Consider the following 27,850-nt stretch of genomic DNA (forward strand, 5'->3'; position numbering starts at 1 on the left):
GCTGACAGTGACTTCAGGAATAAGCCATTATGTAATCGCCTGTAACAGAGAGTGAGAGCTGGGTGGCCCCAAGATCAGTGCAGTAGTTCAAGAACTTGAATAGGGGCTCAGGTTCTTTCTGCTCCATGTCGTCCTTAGATTAATTGCCTTATGGTCGTAGGATAGCAGTAGGAACAAATACCACATCCTCATATAATTTTCCTAGAAACAGAAAGAAGCCAGGGCACCCAGGATGGTATGGTAGGGCTTTCATTATTTGTCTGCTTGCTTTTATCAGGGATTAAAAAAAACCCCGAAAGTGAACAAATAGGCAAACAGTTCCTCAGAAGGAACTCCCACAAAGCAAGATACCTCTATCTTTGCTTTTTCTTTACGTGCCAGAACTCCATCGTATTGCCACTCGCAGCCAGAAGGGAGGCCAAGAAAGCAAATATCTGGCTTTTCCAGTATCTCTTAGGGAGGCGGGCAAGGGGAAGAGGCAGCAGCGTAGGTTAAAGAGCTTTCTAACATCAGTGTAGCAAAGAAAATGTGAGCTCGTGTGTCACAGAGAGGTCACACCACGTATATGAATGTTGAGGAGACGGGCCGGTTTTTTTGGTAAGCGACGGACAGCATCTAGAGGAAGAAGCAGGAGAGAAGCCGGAAGGGCTTTCAATGCCTTCAAGATGCTTTACCCTAAGCAGGCATCATTCATCAGTGAGTAATATAGAGGAAGTGCCTGGATTCCAAATATATGGATAGAAAAACTGTCACAGAAGAGTCAGCTAGTTGCTCTTGTTTGCAGCTGCTGCCCCTGACCCAAATTTGCCCTCTGCCAGTCCTCAGCTGCTGATCCAAGCTCTGGGGAGTCAGACTGTGAGTTCTGCCAGGATGCAGATGCCCATCTCCATGGTCCTCCCCCACCCCTTCCAAAGAAGCTGTTTCTGGAGAAGGAGAGAGAGTGGCACTTACAGTAGTAACACGTCTAGTAATTCACAGCAGCCCCGGGGACTTGCAACACTTCTAAAAAGATAAGGTGATTCAATAAGATCTATCACCAACCCTGAGAGTTTCCCAGATGGAGAAGCAGGTGGGCATCTCCTGTGCTAATAACAGGGAGGCCTTTAACCTTCAGCTGTTAGAGGGCATGGGCTGGGAGATGTGGGACAAAAGCAAAACAGGTGGACATGAAGTCCGCATGTCGGCTGTTGATGGAAAAACCGATTTTTATACATGACCTTGACGAATTGTGCCATCCTACAGGGCAGGCAGAGAATCCATTGAACTGTGATGGTGCAATCATGTTAAAATAAACATGCAGAATGTGAAAACAGAAGGCAAAGCCCAAGCCTTGCTCCATCTCCTCAATCTGGAGCCTCGGGAATTGGATGAACATTCATTTTGGGGTATATGTGTTGGCAAATAAAAGGTCGAGTGTTATTAATAATGCTTTTATCCTACGGAATTAAAGTACCTGAAACTACTATAATAATTATTTTCTCCGGTAACAAGAATGAATACAAGGGAAGATTAGGGAAGAATTTCCACATCTCCCTGGGGAGTTAGAGAGCGCCTCAAAGAGGAGGCAACCCTTGAACTGATTCTGGAAGGAACTTGCTAGTCTTAGGGAGGTAAGTAGAGGTTGTGTAGATGTCAGGGTTTTTCTGTAGGTCTTGCAGGTGGAGGACCAGAGCCTGAAGGGCATGAAGTTGTAAAATGCAATGAACATCTTATATTAAGCACTTCACTCCCCCTTTACAGAAAAAAAAAATCCCGATTTCTTTTTCTGGAGACGCTTCTTTACTACCTTAGTCCTATGGTTGGATTGGAACTAGCATTCAGCCCTAACTCTGGAGATAAAATGGGCTGGATCCAAATGATGTGTCAGGACCAATCAAAATCTACCCTGGGCTTTTTGTTTTCCTATCATTTTTTAAAGTTTTATTGAAGTATAGTTGACTTACAATGTTGTAATAATTTCTTCTGTACAGCAGAGTGATTCGGTTATATATACATATCCCTTTTTAGATTCTTTTCCCATATAGGTTATCACAGAATATTGGGTAGATTCTCTGTGTGATGCAGCAGGTCCCAGTTGACCGTCCATTCCATATAGAATCATGAATTTATGCCAATCCCCAAACCCCTCGTCTGTCCCTCCCCTCACCTATCCCCTTTGGCAACCATAAGTTACCTGGGATTTTTTCTTTAAGGCTTCACATGTGGCTTGTGGAAGTTCTTGGGCCAGGGGACTTGGCACAGCAGCACCATATCTGAGCTAAATTTACGACCTATGGAGCAGCTTGCTGCAATGCTGGATCCTTCACCCACTGAGCGAGACCATGCATCAAACCTGCACGCTCACAGAGACAACACCGTGTCCCTAACCCACTGAGTCACAACAGGAACTCCTCCATGGGGTTTTTTAAGCTGCCACTGGGAGAGAGTTTTCACTCAGCTCATCGCTAGTGACCAACTGAGAGTAAGGTGTGGGTTTCATTGATGGCTCTGCCTCTGCCATTTAGAAATGCTCCAGACTGCAAAAGACAGAAACCCAGTTCAGATGAGCTTAGATCCAAGTGGCATTGATGGTAAACTTTTAAGCTTCGTCTCTCTCATTTTTGCGTTTACCTTTACAAAAGCAGACTAGGTTCTTCCAAATGGTGAAAACCAGGAACAACAGGGATTTCCATGCCTTCCCTTGGGGGCAGGGAGGGAGACAGGAAAAAACAAAGCCAATACAATTTCATAAGTAAGACAGCCTTATAGAATATTAGATGTCAGAACATACCTGTAAATCAGCTGGAGATTTTCATGTCATGTAGATTTTGACTTGGTAGGTCTAGAGTGGTCCTTAAGATTTAAAATTCTGACAAGCTCATGTAATATTGATGCTGCTGGCTCAAAGGCCACTCTTGGAGTAGAAATGCGATCAGAGATAATGTTCAAGAATTGAGGAAGTAGGGAGTTCATGCTGTGGCTCAGAAGGTTAAGTACCTGACGTCGTCTCTGTGAGGATGCGCGTTCAATCCCTGTCGCTCAGTGGATTAAGGATCTGGTGTTGCCACAAGCCGAGATGTAGGTGGAAGATGAGGCTCTGATCCAGTATTGCCATGGCTGTGGTGTAGGCTGGCAGCTGTAGTTCTGAGTTGACCCTGAGCCTGGGAACTTCCATATGCCACAGGTGTAGCCATAAAAAGAAACGAAAAGGAATTGAGGAAATAGGAAAAGCTGGCGCATTGTGTGGTAATATGGAAATGCGGGTAGAAGGGAGTTACAGTTTTCTGTGATTAGGATAGACTCATGGAGGTCACATTTCAGCAGACTTGAAAGAGGTTACTATATTGATACATTAACAAATTACCCTCGAAGTTTGGTGGCCTTAGTTGGGTGTTCTCACAAGGCTGCAATCAGGGTGATGACCAGGGCTGCTGCATCCATCTCAAGGCTGGCCTGGGGTAGATCTGTCTCCAAGGTCACTCTAGTGGCCTCTGGCAGGCCTCAGTTCCTCCCAGGCCGGTGGCCAGTGTCCCCCCTTCAGTTCCTTGCTACGCGGGTCTCCCCATAGGGCAGATCCCAAATCTTCTCTCAGATTTGGCTTCTATGAGAACAAGGAGACAGGAGGACAAAGGATGGCCAGCAAGAAGGAAGCAGAGTCTTTCTGGAACCTCACTTATTAAGTGACGTCTCATCACTTTTGCCATATTCTGATGATTAGAAATGGGTCACTAGGTCCAGCTCATACTCAGAGGGGAGGTCATTACCAAAGGCATAAGTATTGGGCGGCAGGGCTCACTGGGGCCATTTCGGAGGCTGTCTACACAGCATGTATTTGCCTATCACCAAAAAACCTGGGTGTCTTATACCCTTACGCAGGTTGTTGTTATTGCCAGTTTGTTTAGCAAAGAGGATCATGGGAATTTCTTGGCTCCCACCAGAAACCAGGATTGGTCCAAATGGTTCTGACTGAGCTAGCATGGGCTTTGGCCTATCTTCAGCTTTGGAAGTGGATCCAGGTCCGCTTCTTTGTTGAGCCATTCGGGCAGAAGCTAGTAGACCACCTGAGAGCTTGTGGGCAGCTGAGCTCTGACTGACCACCCTGGCCATTTTAACACTGCCAGTGAAATTGCCTGAGGAGCCTGCCAAGGAGACAGATGCTGCTGCTGGAGAAACACCTTCTGTGGCCTGGCATTTGTCCGGTAATTGCTCTCCAAGAGAAAATAAACTCTTCACTTGAGGGGGAAGGTGGATGGTGCCCGACTGTCAAGTAGAGAGATTATTTAGAACAAGCACTGCAAATAAAATGCAAAAGATTTTATTAAAAAATAGAAGACATTTGTAGAGATGGAAAGTTAGGCCTTTTCAAAATCTCCTGACTCAGGAAATGCTTCTTGTTTTCCAGGCATAGACTAATACAACACTGAATTGAATTATGTGCAAAATGCCTCCCCTGTTCCTGCTCTCCTGGTCCTTTTGCAATCATATTGCTTTTGCAGTAGAGACAGCTACTGTTTCCTTCTGGCTTGTAGATTCATAATGTAGTAGAAACAGCACGGGCTTAGGACTGGGTGGTAGGTTCGGGAGATAGACTCAGCCATTTACTTGTAGGGGGATTCAGGTTTCATTTACAGTTTTCTCATCTTTAATTTGGGATAATTTGTTTTCTCTGGGAGTCTATTTCTTTTTTTGTGGTATCTTTGTCTGGTTTGGGTATGAGGGTGATGGTGGCCTCATAGAATGAGTTTGGGAGTATCCCTTCCTCTGCAATTTTTTGAAATCGTTTCAGAAGGATAGGTGCTAGCTCTTCTCTAAATGTTTGATAGAATTTGCCTCTGAAGCCATCTGGTCCTGGACTTTTGTTTGTTGAGAGTTTTTTAAATCACAGTTTCAATTTCAGTTCTTGTGATGGGTCCATTCTGTTTTGTAAATAAGTTCATTTGTATCATATTTTTAAGATTTCATATGTAAACCATATTATATATGGTCACCAAAGGGGAAACGGGGGATAAACTAGGAATTTGGGATTGCACTACTCTATGTAAAATAGATAACCAACCGAGACCTACTGTATATCACAGGGAACTATACCTAGTATCTTGTAATGGAAATAAACCTAGAAAAGAATATATATATATATATTTTCTTATATTTGTATAAATGACCTTGATGTATACCTGAAACTAACACACCATTGCAAATCCACTTCAATTAAAAACTAAAAAAATATAAAATAAATTGGGATTGTAATACCTCTCTGATGAAGTTATATTAAAGGTTAAGTTACACAAAATAACCCTGGGAAAAGTTGCTTCCCACATTGGGGAATGCCTAATAGATGGTGTGTCTTTATCGATGCTGCATTTAAGCAGTAACAACACTAGGAGGAGCTTTAAATAGTAAGTCCTCCAACATAGTTGGGGAAACTAAGGCCCAGAAAGCTAAAGGCATTGCCTACAGATCATAGAATAGTTGTGCACCACCCACCCATCCACGAATCCAGCCGACATTTATCGAGGTGTGTTTTCTGATAATGCTGTTCTCACTGCCAGCCCTCAAGTGATTAGACAGACAATGAGCAAACACATTACTGATAAATCTTAGATGAAATAACTACATAAAATAACCAGAGGTTGAAATGTTAGAGGGTAACTGGTCGGAGGGACACGGGAAGGCTGCTGCAAGTTGGGTGCCCTGGGAAAGGCCATTTAAAGAATGGCATCTGGGTAGTTCGCGTTGTGGCTCAGCGTGCTACAAACCTGACTGGTATCCTTGAGGATGCAGGTTCAATCCCTGGCTGCACTCGGTGGGTTGAGGATCAGGCAGTTCCATGGCTGGGGCATAGGTGGGCAGCTGCAGCTCTGATTTGATGCCTAGCCTGGGAACTTCCATATGCTATGGGTCCAGCCCTGAAAAAAAAAAAAAGAAGAAAAGTACGGAGTGGCATCTGAGGGGAGACCTGTAAGAGAAGAAGGAACCAGGAGAGGAATAATAACTGAATAGACCCTAATGTTGAAAGAGCAGAAAGCTGTCCAGGGTCCTGTGCAATCACCAGATCATGTGGAAGGTTTATGGTTCTGCCAGGGAAAACACTCCCTGAAACAAACAACTCAGGGAATTTCTGGTCATAAAGAGAAATCATGTTTCCTTAGCAAAGGATCTTTCTACATTTTTAAATGGATGGGTATTCCTTAGGAGTTTTCAAGGGATCAGGGACCATTATATAATGAAGTCTTTTCAGAACTATTTCACTTTGGATTTGTTCCTTTCCTCCTCCTTTCCTTTCATCCATCTCTCCTTCCTTCCCTCTGTCCATTTCTTTTTTATTTTTATTTTTTTATTGAAGTATGGTTGATTTACAGTGTTACTTTCTGTTGAACAGCAAAGGGATTCTGTTATACAAGAAAAAAAATTATGGGCATGTGTGTTTTGTATTATTTTCTGATCTAGCCGTTTCTTATTTTTAAAGAGCATACTAAGGAATAGAGAGTGCCATGCAAAACCTAGTAAGTTGCTTCCGTAAATCCTATGATCCTCACATCACCCCTTGATGGAGGTAGGGGTTGGTGCGAGTCACAGGAAAGGGAATTGGGGCTGGGAGTGCACAGAGCCTGTCCAGCCTCCCACAGAAGTTGAGTCAGAGCTGCAAAGTCACGTATGAGACTCCACGTAGCCAGGGCAGGGCAGGAGGGTGTGTTACTGAATTCTGTGCCCTGGCTTTAGTTTCAGCCCACAGAGCCTAAGATTTTGCTTTTTTAAGTGCTCTGATATTTTTATGTTTTTTAAAAATTAATAGCCAATAAACTCAGGCTTGGTAAAGTTTCTCTTTGGAGGGAAAATGTTTCCTTCCAGGTTCATTGTCATTATTCATCATGTGCCTCCACTGAGTCATGACCCTGTTTGCACAGCTCCGGGGAGATTTTGAGGACTTGATAAATGAGTAAATCACATAGGGAACAAACGCATGCCTCTCTCCTTCCAGAAGGCTCACAGTCTCTAAAGAATGGCTAAGTTGCATTTTCTCAGTAATAACAATAATGTAATATTAAGAGCCATTGAGCGTCTGCTGGATCTCGGGTATGGTGCTGGATGAATTATATATTAAACCCCTAATGCTCACTATGTGTTAGAGGAAGGTGCCATCAATTCCACATTTCAGTTTAGAAAACCATGGCCCATTGAGCCATTAGGGCAAAGCACAGTGCCTCAGACTCCACCGTGTTTTTAGGAGCCCCCCCTAAATGTTTTAATTTCTTTTAAAATCAGAGGCAGGAAATGAACTTTTAGGGTCAAAGAAAGGGGCCATGGAGAAAAAAGTATACGGGGCTCTGAAAGTCACAGTTTGGGGACCACCGAGGGCTCAGGGAAATTGCTACTTGCTCAAAAGCCGTGCGGGGAGAAGGACTTTTGACACAGTCCCAAACCTGGATTCTGTCCCTCCCATACCTGAGGCCCCTTTCTCAATTGGCTTCATCCCAGCCTTTCTAACTTTTAGCCTAAGCATTCTTTCTGCAGAAACACAAGTGCTTGAAAACCAGGTCTCAGCATCCTTAGTTTAGCACCCTGTCTGCTCTGGAAGACAGACCGGGTGGCCAGAGAACCTTGTTGCTGGGGGCTGCATCCCAGGATTCCTGGGCAAAAGCACTGGCCCACACTTCGGTGCTGCAGATGCCCCCTGATGGATGAGATAGAGTGTGGACCCGGCCTCCTGAAGCCCTTGGATAATGAGCAAGTGGAGAAACAGGTGGGAAGCAACACTGTGGAGGTCTGTCTGCACACAGCCCTGCTGCCCACCAGCCACTTTTCTGCCAATTAGAACCTTTGAAAAACTTGGCCTCCATTTCCTGGCGAAAGCATCCTGTGTAAGCTGGAGGCCAGCTTGCATTCAAAGTAAAGGCACTTTTCCTCTCCTCCTCTCCGTGTCAGATGGAGTTGAGATTTTTGTGGCGGCTGTTTAATTTTTCGTTTTTAATGTATAGTTGACTTACAGTGTTCAGGACCAGGAAGGAAGCCTAAGACTAGCTTGACCTCACAGCTGCTATTATTTTTATCACTGTCTACCTCATGCCTTCGTGGCCATCATTTCACAGGCCACGGAGGAGAAAGCTGTATACCTACAGGCAACACCCTAACACAGTCATTTCGGGAAAGACTGACTTGAGATGTCCATTGGTGGCCTTTGCTTGGATAGCGATTCTGTTGGAAAGAAAAGAGGTGGGGACATTTCAGGGAGAAAAGCAACCAGAACCTGTCAGTTTCTCCTTTTGCCTTGGAATCTCGATATATGGGAGGAAGGTCCAGTGCCATAAACTTGCACAGATCAGCGTAACTGATTTTCTTTCCTCTTCTTTAGATGGGTTAGAGGCAGGATGTCTTGCTCTTAGAGTTGAATAAACTCATATTGAAAGAGAGCTACAGAGAATTTGATGTCTGTCTGTCTGGTAACGCTTAGCTTTCTAAGCCTGCGGGGCTTAGCAGCTGCCTTGGTTTTGAAACGTGATCTGGCTGCTGGAGCGCAGACGTTCCAAGAGAAGCCAGACAGGTTCAGTCTTTCACTCGTGGGTTGAGGGCCTCCCCACGTGGGATGGGAGAGAACACTTTGTTACACCTTCCCACACAACACACTGTGTAACCAGGACAGCCACAGCCATCACGAGGCCATGTGGCCCTTCCCATGCTGCATGTCACATCCATCCATCCTTTTCCTGGCACCGTGATACAGGCAACTTAACAATGGGGCTTTTGGCATCTCAGAGACTTGTGTTCAGACCCTGGTTCTGACTCTACTATATTTTCCTGGACAAGAACTGAACTCTCTGTACCTAAGTTTCTTATCTGTGATATGGAGGTGAAAATATTAAACCCATGTGATTGCTCTTCTGAGGAAGAGAGATGAAGCATGAAAAGGAGTCTAGTGTTTCGGAATCATCTCCCTAGGATTAGCGAAATAGGTGAAATGAGATTATGAGTGTTCTTTTTTTTGTGTGTCTTTTTAGGGCTGTACCCGCAGCATATGGAGGTTCCCAAGCTAGGGATTGAGTTGAGAGCTACGGCTGCCAGCCTACGCTAGAGCCATAGCAACACCAGATCCGAGCGGCGTCTGCAACCTACACCACAGCTTATGGCCACGCCAGATACTTAACCCACTAAGGCCAGCGATCGAACCTGCAACCTGAGATTCATTTCTTCTGTGCTATAACAGGAACTCCAATGACTGTTCTTAATTCACAAAGGTTTTCCTTTCCCAGGGTTGCATGGCTAGTGCCTGGCGAAACCAGACCTGAAAAAACCCAGCCTCGTGAGCAGCCTTGCTTTTTGCTAGACTGTCAGTTCCTTCAAGGCAAGGACCCCATCCTGTCTGCCTCTGACTTCTTTCTCCCTCTCCCTGGTCCACATCGGCCTCCTCACTGCTCTCAAAATGCGCAGGTTCTCTCCATTCTGCGGAGGGATTCGAGGCTTGCTCTTTCCTCTCTCGGAAAAGCTCTTCTCCCAAGACTGCCTGATATCGATGGCCTTTACCTTCTTAAAACTTTTGCTCAGAAGAGTTCCCTTTGTGGCGCAGTGGTTAACGAATCCGACTAGGAACCGTGAGGTTGTGGGTTCGATCCCTGGCCTTGCTCAGTGGGTTATGGCTGGGCGTTGCCGTGAGCTGTGGTGTAAGTCGCAGATGTGGCTTGGATCCCATGTTGCTGTGGCTGTGGTGTAGGCCGTTGGCTACAGCTCTGATTAGACCCCTAGCCTGGGAACCTCCATATATGCTGCTGGTGTGGCCCTAGAAAAGCCAAAAAGATGGGAAAAAAAAAAAAAAAGTTTTGCTTAGGGCCTTGTCAGGGAGGCCTTCCCTAGCCACTCATTGGAAACGTCCCCCCTTCTAGCACGTCGCATCCCCTCTCCATCCTTACTTTTCTTCCCAGCACCCCCTGACCCCTGACGTATCACATCCAGGCGTACCTTGTTTAATTGCCCTGCACTTTGCAGCATTTCACAGACACCCCTCTTTCACACATTGAAGGTCTGTGGCAACCCTGCGTTGAGCACGTCGGATGGTGCGTGCCATTTTTGCCAACAGCATTGCTCACTTTGTGTCTTTGTGCCACATTTTGGTAATTCTCACAGTGTTTCAAACCCTCCACCAGCAAAAAGATTATGGTTCACGGAGGGTCAGAGGATGGTTAGCATTTTTCAGTAGTAACATATTTAAAAAAAATTTTTTTTTTGTCTTTTTGGGGCTGCACCCACTGCATATGGAGGTTCCTGGGCTAGGGGTCTAATCAGAGCTGTAGCTGCTGGCCTACGCCACAGACACAGCAGTGCAGGATCAGAGCACCCTCTGCGACCTACACCACAGCTCACAGCAACACCAGATCCTTAACCCACTGCGCGAAGCCAGGGATTGAACCTGCATCCTCATGGATACTAGCTGGGTTCCTTAACCACTGAGCCATGACGGGAACTCCAAATTTTTTTTTTTTATATTTGATTTACAATGTTCTGTCTATTTCTACTGCTCACCAAAGTGACCCAGTCGCACACATACGCACATTCTCCTTCTCACACCTTCCTCCACCATGTTCCATCACACGTGATCCGACGTAGTTCCCTGTGCTGTACGGCCGGATCTCATTGCTTATCCACTCCAAATGCTGTAGTTTGCATCTACCAACCCCAGACTCCCAGTCCCTCCCACTCCCTCCCCTCCCTCTTGGCAACCACAAGTCTTTCTCCATGTCCATGACTTTGTTTCTTTTCTGTAGATAGGTTCATGTGTGCCATACATTAGGTTCATCAGGGGTTTTTTTCATGAAGGTATTACATTGTTTTTCTAGACCTAGGGCCACTGCACACCTAACAGTCCCCATTCTAGTGTAAACGTGGCGTTCACATGCGCTGACTGGCTTTCTTGTGATTGTCACTTCGTCGAGAGGGTCTGGAACGGAACCCACAACATCTCCCGGCTACGCCTGCCCCTGACCTACTCATTTGTTGTTGTCTGTCTCCCTTCTCTAGGACCTAAGCCACATCCCCACAACTGAACAATGCATGGCCAACAGCCTGCAGTCAGCACATAAAACTGTGTAGAGTGAGTAAAGAAACGTGTTTGGAGTTGGAGGCAGGGGCTGTGTGGGAGTGCCCCTTGCCCTGACGGTGTTAGGACAGAACACGTAGCTGCTTCTCCCCACGTGATCACACCCTGCCAAACCCCTTCTCCAGCAGTCCCTGACACTCCTCATTGCGATTCCCGGCTGGGAACTTTGCCCTCCCTTCTTTGTGGGGGTGGCTCTGGGCTCACAAGGGCCGGGACTGCTGTCTCTTCAGGAGCTGGGCTTTGCACTCTGATCACAGGGGTAATGTAACATTTCATTTCATTTTTTTAAAAATCTGAGTCGAGCTGTTTATTAGACACGAATTTGCTCAGGTCGTTGGGTTTCGTGTGCTTCCAGCATGCCGAGGCATTTCCCCTGGGTAGGAGCTTGGCTCTCCTGTGCCTCAGGTTCTAAGGAAATGCTTTCTAGAACGTCCCTCTGTGAAGCTGCGTTTTGGTGCATTCTGTTCTGAACAGAGGGCACCTTCTCTGGGGTGGGCAAACGTCTGACTCTCCATTAGTTCTTCCAAAGGTCTCTTTTCCGCTTTTTGAAATGTTCCAAAAATGACTTGTTGTGAAAACGGGATTTTATAGAAGTTATCGATGTTAGAAATGGTGTCATTGGACTTCCCGTCGTGGCGCAGTGGTTAATGAATCCGACTAGGAACCATGAGGTGGCGGGTTCGATCCCTGCCCTTGCTCAGTGGGTTAACGATCCGGCGTTGCGGTGAGCTGTGGTGTAGGTCGCAGACGCGGCTTGGATCCTGCATTGCTGTGGCTCTGGCGTAGGCCGGGGGCTGCAGCTCCGATTGGACCCCTAGCCTGGGAACCTCCATATGCCGCGGGAACGGCCCAAAGAAATAGCAAAAAAGACAAAAAAAAAAAAAAAAAAGAAAAAAAGAAAGAAATGGTGTCATGAGAGACGTCACTTGGAAGGGCTTTTTCTGGCTGATGTGATGAATGGTGTGCACGGTGGATCCTAGTGGTGTCAGAAATGGACTAGCAACCGGGCGACCTGGCTCACTGCTCCGTGTTCGTTAAACTCATTGGGTGACTTTGAGAAAACTATTCAATCCAATCACAGCCGTTCAGCTGAGAAGTAAAGACTCTAGGCCACTGGTCTTAATGATATCCAAGACCCCTTCCAGCTTGAGAACTCCAGACCGGAAGCCCACAGACTTAACCTGGGTCCAGCCACTACTAGTACCAGGGCTCTAGGAAGTCCCTTTCCTCCTCAGAGCCCCAGTTTCTTACTCTTTCAAATGACCATCAAGATTCCTAGATTGTATTTTACCCAGGGCGTTAAGAGGATTTTGTTTGGACTCGCAGATGGGAACATACTTTTTTAGTGGTGGCGTCTTGTTTTTCCGAGGTGCGACGTCTTCTTTTACTGTGATTTCATGGAATTGTGCCAACAACCTGGTTGGATAAAAGTGAAGAGGTGAGAAATCATTGTACATCATGTTGACAGTTTTTAAATTGTGCGGTTAAAATATGTGGGGGCTGTGTTTCACTGGGGGCTGTTTTGTTTTTTTTTTTTAAATCCCCATCTTCAGTTCTTGACTTAAGTTCGGGGAAGGGATTCATTCATAGCTTTCATGACATTTTTAAAATTTTTTTTCGTTTTTAAAGTTGTATTGAAGTAGAGTTGTTTTGCAATGTTGTAATCCTTTCTCTTGTCCAGCAGAGTGAGTCAGCTCTACTTGTCCACACACCCATGCTCTTTCAGATTCTTTCCCCACATAGATGGTCACAGAATATTGGGTAGAGTTCCCTGTGCTGGACAGCAGGTCCCCACTGGCCAGTCATTCCTTATACCTTGTGTACATACATACGCATGACATTTTTCAAAGGAGTGTTTAATGTCCCATTTTAAGACTCGGTGATTTTTTTGTGGGTGTTTCCCCCTGGAATTCTTAAAGAAAGAGATCTTTTTATGCTTCTTCTGGTCCACTAGCCTTCTTCTGTGGATGGGTATTAGCTGGTAATACCTAGAGAATCACAAACATCGAGTGAAGGCTATTGGTAGGATCAGCTGGTTGCTTTCTGGAAACTTCCAGTTCATGGGCACCTCATCGAGACTGACTCACTTTTTAGAGATAAACCTAATTAAAAATCTGGAGTAATTCATTGACCAGTTGGGCTCCTGGAAGCCATCTAGTGAAAATATTGTTATCTTGATCTTGGCTCTTTTTATCCCTAAGGAACACTCCTAATCGAGACTGTAAATTTGAATGACCAAAGGCTGAAGTCCTCTTTGGAAAAGGAAAAGACATCATTTTATTGGGGTCAGTGACCCCACAGGCCTTGACCCAGGTGGCTGCGCAGAGGGAGGTTCAGAGATTCATCAGACAGGGAAGGAGGCGTGGTCTGGAGTCAGCAAATAGAGGAGGTGAGATCTGCCCAGCTGGGGCTAAGGGAGGAAGGTTGTGTGCAGCTAACATCCTAGCGGTAGACTTTGCGTTCCCACTGTCATCCCACCCTTGCCTCCACCCCCACCCCCATGGTATTAGTTTTAATCCTAGATAGTCTATAAGAAACTGTATCATGGATCTCGGGGTCAAGGTACAGAAGAAGATCTCAGAATCCAGAAGTCATGGATTCCAGTCCTACTTTCAAGACTTCCCAGCTGGGAAACCTCTGGCCCATCTCTTCTTAGCTAAAGATGGTTAAGCAGGGACAGCCAAACCTTCCTTCCTAAGTTGTCTGGAAGATGGAATGAGTGTGCTGAGAAAGGCAAGTGCCCCAGACAGTCTTTAGAAAGAAAATATCAGTTGAGCACCGAGAGGGTATTGGGGGCGGGGAACCCCAGGCCCCACCACCACCCAGAAACCCTGGAGAGCCTTCCTTTCCTCCCCCTGCTGCTGGTTCTGACAAGGCATGTTGTCTTCCCATCACATGAAAATGGGAGCCAAATGTGGTTGAAGAAAAGCAAGCTCTGTGGGCCTCAGGCCTCAGCCTCCAGCCTGCATATGGAGCTCACCCCAGCTCACCTCTGCTACCCCGCAGAGAAGGCAAAGGAGTTAATGACAAAATGTCAGAAAGGCACGTGGGGGCTTTTAGAAACACTCACCAGGCAACACTAAAACACCCCACACATAAATAACGTCAACTCTGCAGAGCTGCATGGTCATATTTTAATCATTTCGTGGTTTTTTTTTTTTTATTAGGAATAAAGACTTTAACCAGAGTCCCTTTAAAAAACCATTGGATGTACTTAAGGAAGCGAGCATAATGTTTCTTTTAAAACTTTGCGTTAAGTGAAGTCTACCCATAATCCTCGAACTTGGCAGGCAGAAATTCATCTAAACTGTTTTCCAAATTTACCAAGTGCTTGCCTGGATAGACAAGGAGCCTGGGGGTATTTCTTGTGGGAGTGATGAATTGTGAATCCCAATATGAGATGTGTGTAAAAAAAAAAAAAAAAGATTCTGTTTAAAGAGAGAAAAGAAGTTTCTGACTGTTTGGCAAAACAGGTTATTTTTAAACTGAAGAAAAATAGGATTGTGAGGATTTCATTAGATTTTCGTGGTTTTATTTATTCAACTGTCTGTGGGACTTTCTTGCATCTCATTAGCACAAGGGCAAATGGAAATTCAAGAAGACCAGCAGGCCATCGTGCCCTCAGGTGGCCTTCATGCTCATCAAGGGACAAGGTGTAGGTAGATCACAAAATGACAGTCTGTGCAAAGCAGGATGGGTTTCTGGGAACATTGTGATATTTGGAGACAGATGAACTTGGGTTCTAGACCTGGATCCATGTGGGACTCAACGTTTTATCCGTTCGGTGCCTCAGGTTCCACTGCTACAAACACGAGATAATAATACTTCACTTCCCAGGTTGTCAAGGTTAATGAGGAGCAAGGCATGTAGAACGCTTGGCACGTAATAGTTTCTCGTGAATGTAAGAGAAATGTCTTTGATACGCTGTACTGGAGCCTGAAGGTCAGATTAATATCAGCTCTCAATTCATAGCAGAGATCCTTCTTGGTCTTTTTTTTTTTTTTTTTTTTTTTTTTTTGCTTTTTAGGGCCACACAGCAGCACATGGAGGTTCCCAGCCTAGGGGTCGAATTGGAGCTACAGCTGCCTAGCCTACACCACAGCCACAGCAACGCCGTATCCTTAACCCACTGAGCGAGGCCAGGGATCGAACCTGTATTTTCATGGATGCTAGTCAGGTTCCTTATCCGCTGAGGCACAGCCGAAACTCTGGTCATTGTTTCCTGATTCCTTTTGACAGGAATGTATTGAAAAATGAATAGATATATGGTATAGGAAATAAATATAGGAAATGTCTCCACTTTCTTCCCAAAATATTATATGCAAATGAAGTGGAGGGAAGGGAAGGCAAGCAATGTGTAATATTTTTGTTTCTTCATTTCTCCATTCTGTGTTATGCTCTCAGAACTCCTTGTGATGTATCGTCTTGAAGTTCCTTAGGAATGTTAATGGTTATGGGCTGTGACAGAATATTTTCCTGGGGAGAGGACTTTCCTTGGGCCTTGAGCTGGCTGGCTTCTGCTTGCCTTTCCAGGTGCACTCTGCTCTTCTCCATCTCCCTTGCCTCCTTCCAGAAGGAAGGCTCTCCTGTGTGGACCACAGCCAGGGCTTCCTGGCCCCCTGTCCTCTTCTTGGAATGAGCCAGTCTTGGCTTCTATCAGGGGCCGAAGGGTGGATAAGAAGGAGACTGAAGTCTGGGTGTTTTGATGGGCCTTTAGGCTCTCCCCTGACTGGGTCACCTCGGGCTTGCTGTATCCTAGACCGAAGGTCTGCTCCTTTTAAGGCAACATTCTCTACCGGGGTTCCTCCCAGTTCTGGTCGCCCTTCCCTGCTCACCCCGTCAGGCCTGGGAGAGGTAACAGGGCTGCTATTCCAGCCTGTCCTTCAAGATTTCCCTTCACCATAGCCCACCCCTGCTGTAAACAATCCCTGTATTAGCTCTTCTGAAATAACCCTCTTTTGAGTTAGTCCTCTGTGTCTAGATGGGACCTACAAGGGAGGCTGAGCTTGATTAGGTGAGGAGGTGTGTCATTGGATCACCAACTGGGGGGTCTCCGACCAACTTAGGTGGATGGTAGCCTGTATTTCTGGAAGGAGGATGGATGGAGCTATGAGTTTGAGGAGACGGACTGGACTGGAGCTTGAAGGTCAGGTTAACATGTCAAGTTTCACGTCACAGCAGAGATGGTTCTGGGTAATTGTTTCCTCATTCATTTTGGTAGGTATGTATTGAAAAATGGATAGGTACATCATAGAGGAAATAAATATTGGAAATTGCTCCTTTTTCCTTCCAGAGAATTATATGCAGATGAAATGGAGAGAAGGGAAGGCAAATGATATGTAATGAATCTCTCCAGTAGTACCAGACAGTTTGTATATATCCTCATAGTTATTCCACTCAGCGGCCATTAGGGGTAAGGTGCCAGTTCGCAGCTTCGCAGAGGTAGCAATTGAAGCACCAAGAGTTTAAGGGCGTTTCCAAAGGTCAGATCCCTGGGACAGGGTGAAGCCGTGATTTGAAAACCCAAGTCCAGTCTGTGAGACGGCGCTGCTTGTGTTTTTCCATTTTGGTCCAAAGTCAACAGTGACATCCTTGAAGGGGTCAGGTGAGAGGCACAGGTGAGTGCCCAGAGTGTGAGCCGCAGGCTGTTGGTCACAGCCCCAGCCCTACCCCAGAAGGAGAGGTGTGGCATCCTACAGGCTTGCTCAGCAGGAGTTTCTACAGGAGGGATTTCTCTTTCTGCAGGAGGTATTTCTGTGGCCCTACAGCCTAGCGTGCCAGAGACTGGGACTGGGACTGGGATCTGGCTTCCTCACGGGAGGGATCCTGGATAGGATACAGGTCATCTCGCTGTTCCTGCTGCTCAGGACTTTGTTTGCTCCCCGCCAGTCGCGTCCCTCTGTTTCTGCTTCTCCTGGTTTCTCCCTTACCCCTGGTTGTATATATCTTGCTCTCCCAGGTGGCTTCTGCTAGTCTTCATTTCTGCTGGCTCATAACTTCTGCTCAGTTAACCCCTTGCTGCCTCAGATCTTCTGCCTGTGCATCTTTTTCCTCCGGATGATGCTACTCCCGGAGAGAATCTGCACTGATGAGTTCAGTTTTAGAGAGCATGTGTCTGTCTTCTTATATATCCCATCTGGATCCTCCCTTCCTGCCGGGCCAAACTGTGGCTGTGGTCAGCTAGTGAATGGTCTTAGGGTTAGGAATTGACTCCTGGTGCAGTCACCTGGGACCCCAGAGGAGGGACTGGATGTCTCTTGGGCAGGAGGGGGGAAGGCATTATTCTGTACGTTACAGTCCACCATCTGGCCCCCAAAGATTGAGATCCAGCCCAAATGCAAAATACACGCAAGATTTCTATGAGCTCACTAGTTCAAAAGGTCCAGTTCTCATTATCTAAATCATATTTCGATCAATAGGGCGTGGACATCTTTGGAAGGTGGGTATTTTCCTGCCTCTCGCCAGCAGGTACCACTATGTGATAAGCACTTTATGTAGATTATGTCATGTAATAAACTCACCATATCTGATGTATATTCTCAGAGCCATCATATTTTGAAGTGAATGAATTCACGCCCGGGGAGGTCAATGACAGGACCAGTTGGATGGGACTAGGGAGTGGGTCGCACTGGTCCTGAAAGTACACGTGAATTCTCTTTACTGTCATGCCTGTTTCCCAACTGTGCTGCTGCGTATGCGGATCCCCTGGGGGCTTTTACAGATCCCCGTTGCACCTCAGATCAGTTAAATGAGAATCCCAGGGTGGGAGATGAATCTCTAGTTTTCTCAGCTCTTTAGGTGATTCAAGTGTGTGGCAAAGCTTGGGAGCCCCTGCACCACGTTGCCTTACTCATCCCTGAAGGCTGACATGCCAGGGGAAGGGCACGCGTGTGGTCAGGGGAAGCCTTCACCACAGAGGGGAGCCAGAACTGAGCTTGGCAGGAGTTTGCTGGGTGTCTCAGTGAGAAGGGCATTTCCCGGAGAGGAGACAGCTCTCCATGTCAGTGATTTGCTCCGTATGTGCCAAATGTGATTGAGTTTTTAGGTTCCCGTGAGAAGGTTCAAATAAATACATTCCCAAATCAAGAGACAATGGGGAAGCAAAAAAAAGAGCTCCCGTCCCCATTTACAGCTTGAGCAAAACACAGCACCACAGTTATCACTGTTGTGTGTGCCTTTTGTGAGAAAGGTAATTGTGGAAACTGGGTTGCTTCCCATCAAGTGCAGATCCTTCTGTGGGGAAAATCTGAGCCCTCCGTGTATCCCATTTTACAGTAATTGAGATTGGACTAGCACATCATTAGCGAAGCAAAGGAAGATGATGCCCCCCCTTTTTTTTCCTTAAAAGGAAGGTGGGAAAATGTTGATGTTCAAGAAGAGAGAGAGTTAAAATGGAACGTCAGCCACGGGGTGATGCTATTTCCTGGCTCTGGGCAGGGAGAGGGTGGCATCTGTCAGTGGAGACCTTCCTTGAGTGGGGCCGACGGGAAGCGCTGTTGCAGGTGGCCCTGTGATCAGGACAGACAGTGAGATGTGGACCACCGTCTCTGGATGCGCCCCTGCCCAGGGCCACCCTGGGAACCAGGCAGCTTGGGGACATCTGTTGCTGACTTGCCCAACTCGCCATTTACAGATGTTGGCCGGTGGGCTTCTCTTTTCTCCTGTCACCTTGGAAGATAATGAAATGCACTTTGCAGAAACGGAGAGTAAATAAAGGCAGCATGCATTTTAGGTAAATGAGCAGGTGAAGCTGCCAAATGCAGCGCTTGTTTATTTAAAATCCCCTTCACTGGGAGGGCCTCATTAAACACTTGTCTTTGCTTCCTGCGAGACCTCGGGGAATAGCAGTAGTTCCCTGTTACTCAAACACATCACGGAGGGAAGGGGCTGCTAGGAGGGGGCGTTCAGTCTCCAGGAGCAAATAGACAGTGTGCTTCCTCCTCCTCCTCGTGTGGTCGGTGGGGTTACGATGGGGACGGGCATCTGCTCAAAGCCAGACGATGAGGGAGGTGCTGTTTTAGGACTAGTGCTGGGGAACAGGTAAAAGAGCCACCTGAGCCCAGTCCCCATCCTTGGGAGGCTGTAGCAGCCGTCAAGCCTTGATTCTTCTCTCTGTACTTCCAGGATGTCGCCCAGGGTCTGCTTTGTACAGAGTAGACAGAAATGTATATGAATTGATTTATAGAACCTGGAACTTAATGGCTACGAATGAGTTGGGGATATTTGTTTGCCTTTTTTAAAATTTAATTTTGTTGGAGGCTGGTTGGCTTACAATGATGTATTAGTTTCAGGTGTGTTACTTGTTTTTTTAACCTTTTTTTTTTAACCCTGAAAATGCATTTATCTAGAACATTTATTTATTTATTTTTAAACGGCCGAACCTGTGGTACATGGAAGTTGCTGAGCAAGGGGTTGAATTGAAGCAGCTGCTGAGACCTATACCACAGCCACAGCAACATGGAACCCGAGCTTCATCTGCAGCCAGCAACACTGGATCCTTAACCTACTGAGCAAGGCCAGGCAACGAACCCACATCCTCATGGAGTTGGTTCTTAACCCACTGAGCCACAACAGGAACTCCTATGCAGGACATCTTTGAAAAGAAGATTGAATACCATAAGCTTTTAAACTCAGCTCAGTCAATGCAGTAGTGTCCCATTTGACCTCCTTGTCCCCAGAATCACTGGTCTCCAGTCCCGGCGAGATTCCTGGGGTGGCATCACCTTGAAAGAACCTAAATGGTGTCAGCTGCTCACCTGTTAAATCGTCGTGGTCCCCTGTCACCTGCTAGTAGTTCCCACCTATCAATGAATAATTTTTGAAGTCTGCACCTGGCAGCGGTGTATGAATTTTCAGAAAGACGTTTATATACATGGGCTACCGTGCATCTGCATGTTAATGAATTATTTCCCCTTTCAAATAAAATAGTTATAAGTAGATATTGCAGAGGTTGATTTCTTCACTCCAGTGGATTTTCTAGCGTATTCCCTGGGCTTCCTGCTCCCTGGTTTAAAGACTGGTGGGGCCTATAGGATGCCCCTTTTATAGGTGAAGAAATTGAGGCTCAGAGTGGGTCAGTAGCTTGAGTGCCTAAATTTACATAGGTAGTCAGTGGGAGAGTCAGGCAGGATTCCACCCCAGACCCTCAGCTTACTGTTTTGTGTTCTGGCACCTACTGATATATACATATGTAATTATATATATAATTTTTTTTTTTTTTTTGCTTTTTAGGGCTGCACCTGTGGCATATGGAGGTTCCCAGGCTAGGGGTCGAATCGGAGCTACAGCTGCCAGCCTACACCACAGCCCCGGCAACACGGGATCCAAGCCATGTCTGCGACCTATACTACAGCTCACATAAACACCAGATCCTTAACCCACTGAGCAAGGCCAGGGATCGAACCTGTGTCCTCATGGATACTAGTTGGGTTCATTAACCACTGAGCCACGAAGGGAACTCCTATATATATTACGTATTTTAAATCAGAGGTGAGATTTTAGAAAGTTGGGTAAAAGTGGGGCCCCAAGTATTGAAAACACTAACGGAATTATTTTAAGCTTATATACTTATTTTGTTCTGATACTCTATAGTTTATGTAATGAATTTTCGTGGTATAATAAATACTCAGTGAAACTGTGTGATCCATTAGTTAAATGAAATGTTTCCAAGTATGCCATGTTGCTGTCACATAAATTCCTTTAATATTGCTGAAATCTGGTTCTGACTTTTGTGAGCTTTGAGTTTGATTAAAGAAACACATTTTTTCCCTCCTATCATCACCTTGCTGAAGGCTGCCTGATGCTTGAGTAATAGCAGTGCCTGCCTTCTGGAACAGAGCGTTTTATTTTCCCCAGAGTGCTTTCGAATCACTTTGATTTATTCCTGTGTGTTTAATCCCATGAATTAGAACCAGCAGTATCCCATTTTACAGATGAGTAAACTGATACGCCATCTAGTTTATTTTTTAATTCTCCATTTTTTTAATTCTCCATTTGCTCCAGAAAAGCCAGAGCACCAGATTGCTCTATAGCAAGATCCCATTTGTTTGTTTTTAACTTAGTTTTTTTTTTTTTTTAAGAAAGCTTGCTTTGTTCAGAGAGAATTTGAAATAACTTGAAACACATTGTTTTGACCCTATTTGAAAGTATTACTACTCTTATGCTTTAGTTTTGTACTTTCAGCCTAAGTTAAAGGACATTGGAAGTTCCCTGTTGGACTTTTTTTTTTTTTTATGAATGGAAATATTTTATTTTTATTTTTTTACCTTTTTTTTTTCCTATTGTTCAGCATGGTGACCCAGTTACACATACATGTATGCATTCTTTTTTCTCACATTATCATGTTCTATCGTAAGTGACTAGACATAGTTCCCAGTGCTACACAGCAGGATCTCATTGCCAGTCCACTCCGAAGGCAATTTTTAATAGCGACAGCGCAGGTGTTTGTGTCCATGGGACCACACAGCATTGACTGTATGGAAGCCTATAGGCCCTTTTCATTCTTTTTGGTGTAAGGTTATTTGTGCATGGACTTGGTGGAGTCTGTAACTGATCACATTCCCTTCTTTGCTCTGGACTCTCGAAATCTCATGGATTTATAGTCTGTCTTTTTCAGCTGTGCAGATGATTTTGGTACCATATCCTTGCTTCTGCCCCGACCTTCATTACCGGTCCTTTGTTCCCCTTCATTCCAGTTTTCCTCAGTCATTAGTTTTATCCTTTTCTAGAGAACAATTTTTCTATAAAACTTCTCATAAGCTGCCTGAAGTCTTTGCATTTTTTTTTTTTTTGTAATGTCAGGTAAGCATAACCAACAAGAAGCTCACTGAACATGAGGTCTCAAGCCAACAGAGGTCTCCTACTTCTGTGATTTTTCTTTCCTTTCTTGACACACATAATTGTGGCAAAACAGCCTTGATTGGGTCTATAGTGGGACTGTTAATCTATCAGCGTTGTGGCCTCCAGAGTTTTAAGGCCAAGCGCATGTTCTGTTGATGTAGTATTTTCCTGGAAAGGTTTGGACAAAGCAAATGATGGCCCTACATTTGCTGTGAGGATGGTGGTATTTCGCCAGTAGAGAGGGATGTGGTGTCTTCAGATATCATTCTGATGACGTTTTTAGAGCATTTGTATTCTGACACCCTCAGCAGAATTCAATAAATGTTGCCACTCTGCTCCAACAAGACTTTGCTCTTTCCTATTTTCTTCTCCCTAATAAGAAAGGATGTACAGAATGAGTGAATTTGGGACATTTTCCAAATGGGCCAGATCAGATCAGTTAGTCTTTGACATATTTAAAAACTTTTTTTCTTTTTATGGTTGCACCTGTGGCATATGGACGTTCCCTGGCTAGGGGTTGAATCAGACCTGCAGCTACTGGCTACTGCCACAGCAATGCCAGGTCTGAGCTGCATCTGTGACCTATGCCTCAGCTTGTGGCAGCACCAGATCCTTAACCCGGAGGCCAGGAATTGAACCTGCATCTTCACGGTCACTCTGTCTGGTTCTTAACCCACTGAGCCACAACAGGAACTCCAACAGGTTTTTTAAAAGAGAAACAGGGGCGAGAGTTTAAAGTCATACTCCCAGGAATGGAGAAGGGGATGGTTCCACAGAGGTCGCCTTTGTGGCTACGTGATTAAAGGACCTTGCTGTGATCTGTGGGGCAAGTGGATGAAAAGTCGTAGTGGCCAGTTCCTGGCATGGAGACATAGTCTGCAAGGGAAGTCCAGAGCCCAGGAAGAAAGAGACCTGCTCGAAACAACCTCGGTCCAGAGACTTGTGTCAAATCAAGCATTCCGGGCAGATAGGGAATGAAGTTGGCATCTATAACAAGAACTGACAGCCATAAACTAATTTCAAACTCACCTAGCCTTGGGAATTAGAAAACATGCCATCCAGGGAGCTGGAATGGGTCTGAACTTTTTAAAAGAAAAATGAGGCCAGCGTTAGCTTTGTTGCATACCTGCGTGTGTTAGGGTCTAAACTTTTTTAATATGGAACTAATTTCACAGTTATAGGAAAAAGTATAGGAATATGTAGAAAATACTCTATGCCCTTTCCCTAGATCACCCATTGCTAATATCTTATCCTATTTCCTTTATCATTTGTGTATTCTCTCCATAGATACGCACACACGTATACATACATGTTCATATATACATGTATAGGTTTTGTTTTCCTGAATTACTTGGATGCCACCTGTATTCTTAGCCCTTCATTTGTAAATGTTTGGTGTGTATTCCTTAAGAATAGGTGTATTCTGTTACATGGCCATTGGAAAGTTATCAAATAAATTTAGCATCGATACAGTATTTTTCTCTCATATGCCATCCATATTCCTCTTGTCAGTTGGCCCACTGATTGTAGCATTTCTTTTCTCTCTAATAATGGAAGATCCAGTACAAGTATTGCATTCATTGTGCCAGTTTTGTTTCTTCTTCTTCTTCTTTTTTTTTTTTTTTTTTTGTCCTTTTGTCTCTAGGGCTGCACCTGTGGCATATGGAGGTTCCCAGGCTAGGGGTCGAATCGGAGTTGTAGCCGCCAGCCTATGCCACAGCCACAGCAATGCCACATCTGACCCATGTCTGCGCCACAGCTCAAGGCAACACCAGTTCCTTAACCCACAGAGCGAGGCCAGGGATTGAACATGCATCCTCATAGATGCTAGTCGGGTTCGTTAACCACTGAGCCACGACAGGAACTACCACTTTTGTTCCTTTTAATCTAATTTCCACAGCCTCTCTTTGTCTTTGGTTACAGCACTTTTGAAGAATTTTAAATGCATGTTCTGATTAGATTCCTGGCCAGGAATACTGCGTGTGATGACGTAGTCTTCGCGAGGTATCATCTGAGATCCATCTGCTCATCCTTGTTAGAGTTAATTTTGATAATGTGATTGAGGTATTGTTCGGTTTCTCCACAGTATGTATGATTGTTGCTGCAACATCGACTCCCTTTGTACACTGATGCCAAATAGAAATGGGAGACAGAGTTGGAGGAAATAGAAAATGTAGCTTTAACTGCCAGGCAAAGAGGGGAACACAGCAAACTAGTGCCTTAAGAACTGTGCCCTCCTTAGAGGGGGTAGTGAGGAGTCTTAGAGTGTTTGAAGAGTAGGGCGTGATCAGCTCCTGGACATTTTCCTGATTGGTGGGTGGTGCGTCATCAGCCCTCTGGTTCCATCTGGCCTGGGGTCTGTGTGCTTGTAAGCAGCATGCGGTTGACTTCTTCCACCCGGTGGGGGCTTCAGCACCTGCAAAACAGCTCCAAGGACATGGTTCAGAATATGATCTGTAGTCTTTGAAGAACCAAGGTCCTTGACTTTGTTGAATGGCTGAATTATTATTACTGTTTTCTTTTTTCTTTGTATTTTTTCACTTCTCTGATTGGTTCTTGGACTAAAGTTTTTCTATAGATAAAAAGGCAGGTGGAGGCCGTGAGTGGGGGGCAGGGAGTTCACTCTAGGAAGGCCTCACAGGATCCTGCTTGGTTAAATGATCACAAATTTTCCCCTACCAGCAATACAAGACCTGCAAATGGAGTGTTTCTCATCTAAAAACAAAATGAAACAAAACACTCCCCAGATTTAGCATTTGTTGGTGATTCTGGTCTGACTAAGCTTCACTCTGATGCCTGCAAAATGTGATTTTATACTCCAGCACGTCCTCTGTGTTTGCTAGACAGAACCTATTCTGCTCTAAGCAAGACAGCCTTGCCTTCTTTGGTGTGTCTGATTTGGGTATAGATTCCTGTTTTTGTTGTTGTTGTTGTTTGTTTTTTCCCAGTGGTTTACTTTTTATTACCATCCTTGAGTTACACTGAAGTTTGAGTTGCTCCTGATGAGGCCAGTGAGTGCGCCTCCAAGATGGCATCTGTATCCTTATGCTCTCTGCTCTTCATTGGTGTTCATTTTGAGCACTTCCTTATTTTCTGGAATAAGATATTTCATGTTCATCTTGTACCTGCCCTGCCCCAGCTCTGGAATCACCCTTTTTCCCATGAACCTCTGGTTCTTTTTACTGGGGAATGGTAGTAGAGACCCAAATCTAGGTATTAAGGTATCAGTGTTGTTCCTGGGGTATCTTTGCTCCTAGGCCTGTTGAGTGGACAGAACTGGGAAATAATATGCATATAAACATGTGTGTGCATGCACCCATATACATTGCGTGTTACATGTATATTTTATAAACCACGAGTTTACCCTGAAATCTCCAGTTTCCAGTCTGTCCCCACAGTGCTCTTTCCTGCCTTCCCCGTTTCTGTATTTTAATGTCTCTTCTCGCGTAGTGAGAATCTTGGCTCCCAAGAACATCAAAGCATTTACTCCTTTGCCCGATGCTATAACACATCTAAGAGTTTTGTAATTGCTTTGCCCATAACACCACCAAAAAAAGCCTACTAAAACAAGTTTGAGGTTTGCTTGCAGCTCCCCCTGCCCCAACCCTGTTGAAGGCTGAGTATAAACCGTCAAATTCTGTGTCTGTAAGCTGTTCGTATTAGTTCTTTCTCTCCCACCCCTTCAGCGATTGTGTTTATGATGCTCCTTTGAAATATAATTGGATTCATTTGTTTCCGTTCACTTCCAGTTTTAGCCTTTCCCCCACTTCCCATCCCTGTTAACTTCTTTTTTTTTTCCAATGATGTAGAGCATTAATATGCTTTCTAATGTGGAAATTAAGCACAGACTTATACTCTGATAAGTACCACCCTCTGCCACATCCATCTACTTGGTCACCCCGTCACTTTTACCACCCAAAATCTCGCCACATAGAAAAACAGCTTCATTGTTTTCTCATTTGTTGTCCTTTTTCTTTTCTTTCTTTCTTTTTTTTTTTTTTTTTTTGGTCTTTTTGCCTTTTTCTAGGACTGCTCCCGTGGCATATGGAGGTTCCCAGGCTAGGGGTCTAATCAGAGCTGTAGCCACCAGCCTACGCCAGAGCCACGGCAACGTGGGATCCCAGCTGAGTCTGCGACCTCCACCACAGTTCACGGCAACGCCGGATCCTTAACCCACTGATGGAGGCCAGGGATCGAACCCGCAACCTCATGATTCCTAGTCGGATTCATTAACCACTGAGCCAGGAAGGGAACTTCTGCCTGTTTCTTTTTGTAAAGATCAGCAGAGTTAAATATCCTTCATTCTTACACAAAAACTACCCTGTTGTCAATAGAGCTAGGCTTTGTAAGTCCCCAAATCTAACTGATCTTCCAAATCTTACACACTTGGTGATGGTCTTTCCATTTTACTGATGGGGATACCGAGGCTTCTCATCTGTACTATTGCCACCCAATGTGCCTTGTTGATAAATGGCCTATTTTCAGTGCTTTATAGTTGGGATGAAGCTGATTAAGGTGTCCCATGAAACATCTGAGAGCAGCACATACAATTTTTAATCCATACAGTGGCTGTCACTCAAACCCAAAGTCCTGTTTGTGGGAAGGTGACCTCTTTAGCTGGTTTTTAAGGTGGGCTTTTCCTTTGAGACTGAAATTTGCAGTGTCCTTAGCGTATCAGCAAGGCTTACATCAGGATGTGGGACCTGGCTGGAAAGTTTTTTTTTTTTTTCTTTTTTAATTTCTGGGGAAATTTACATAACATAAAATTCACCATTTTAATGTGTGTGATTCAGTGGTATTTGTTATAGTCATGATGTTGTTCAACCATCACCTCTATCTAGTTCCAAAACATTTTCATCTCTCCCAGAGGCCTGTAACCCTTAGGGAGTCTCTTCTCCCCTGCTCCCCCCAGAGCCTTCCAACCACTGATCTGCTTTCTCTCTATGGATTTATTTATGATGGATATTTTTGATGTCAATGGAATCACAGTATAAGTGACCTTTTGTGTCTCACTTTCATTTGGCACATTGTTTTCCAGGTTCATCCATATTGTAACATGTATCAATATTCCCTTCATCTTTATGGCTGAGTAATATTCCCTTGTGTGGATACACCACATTTTGTTGGTCTGTTCCCCAGCTGATGGACATCCAGAAGGGTTAGGGGCAAGAGTGGCTTGTAGCCTGCCTGATGCTGTGCTGACTACCAGCCCCATGACCATGAACAAGCTGCTAAACTGGCCTGGGCCTCCCTTCCCTTATTTGTCATATGTCCATAATGACAATCTCTAACTCCTCAAGTAATTGAAAGATTGGATAAGACAGTATGTGAGAAGTTCATGGTATAGTATAGTGAGCCTTCACAAACATTAGCTATTCTACATTTTAGCACAGGAGCCTATGAGGGTGGGTGGGGAGAAGAAAGAACACAAGTTTGTGTTACGTACATGTTTTAGTATGTGTTTGTGCTGTTGTAGCTGCTCAAACCCTTTGTGCTTTTTTTTTTAAATTTTTTTTTTTAAGACCTGTCTGTTTTCTCTGCTTTGTGGTTTGGTGTTTGCCCACCCCCATCACTGAACGTGGTGTTTTACATTTAGAAGCAGTTCAGTAGACAGAATGTCTGTAGTGGAATGTTACATAATTCACATTTAGATTTGAAGAGCTCATTATAAAAAACCTGACACACTTCAGGAATATTAAATTACTGCAGATTGTGTGGAGCAAAGAAACATTATTGAAGCATTTTAAAATTCTAGGCGAGCCTGAATTTAACTGATAGGGTTTCACAGCTTTTACTGGAGAAAAATGATTTGAGTTGTCACGTGGTGTCTGGCCCTAGAGGACTTTAATCTCCTTAATTACAAAGAAACGAATTTCCTAAATAATTTGGAGCTACTTCACAGCATTTGCTCAACCTCTGGCTTTTGGAAAATTAAAGGGGATACCAGGG

General features: G+C 44.9%; 1 protein-coding gene across 32 annotated transcripts in view; it reads left to right on the plus strand.

The window, feature by feature from the left end:
- DAB1 (DAB1, reelin adaptor protein) overlaps positions 1 to 27,850 on the plus strand; it is a 1,217,809-nt gene that overhangs the window by 895,033 nt on the left and 294,926 nt on the right. For 5 of the 32 annotated variants that reach the window (XM_021093134.1, XM_021093145.1, XM_021093143.1 and 2 more), the window contains exon 1: positions 10,406 to 11,321. The exons of 14 other annotated variants lie outside the window; for them this stretch is intronic. The gene's annotated coding sequence lies outside the window, so the exon portion shown is untranslated. Of the gene's footprint in view, positions 1 to 10,405; positions 11,322 to 27,850 lie in introns of those variants that run through there. 13 more of the 32 variants (XM_021093146.1, XM_021093150.1, XM_021093156.1 and 10 more) reach the window with 7 other exon arrangements.

The sequence above is a fragment of the Sus scrofa genome, chromosome 6 (assembly GCF_000003025.6).
Source record: "Sus scrofa isolate TJ Tabasco breed Duroc chromosome 6, Sscrofa11.1, whole genome shotgun sequence".
NCBI lineage: Eukaryota > Metazoa > Chordata > Mammalia > Artiodactyla > Suidae > Sus > Sus scrofa.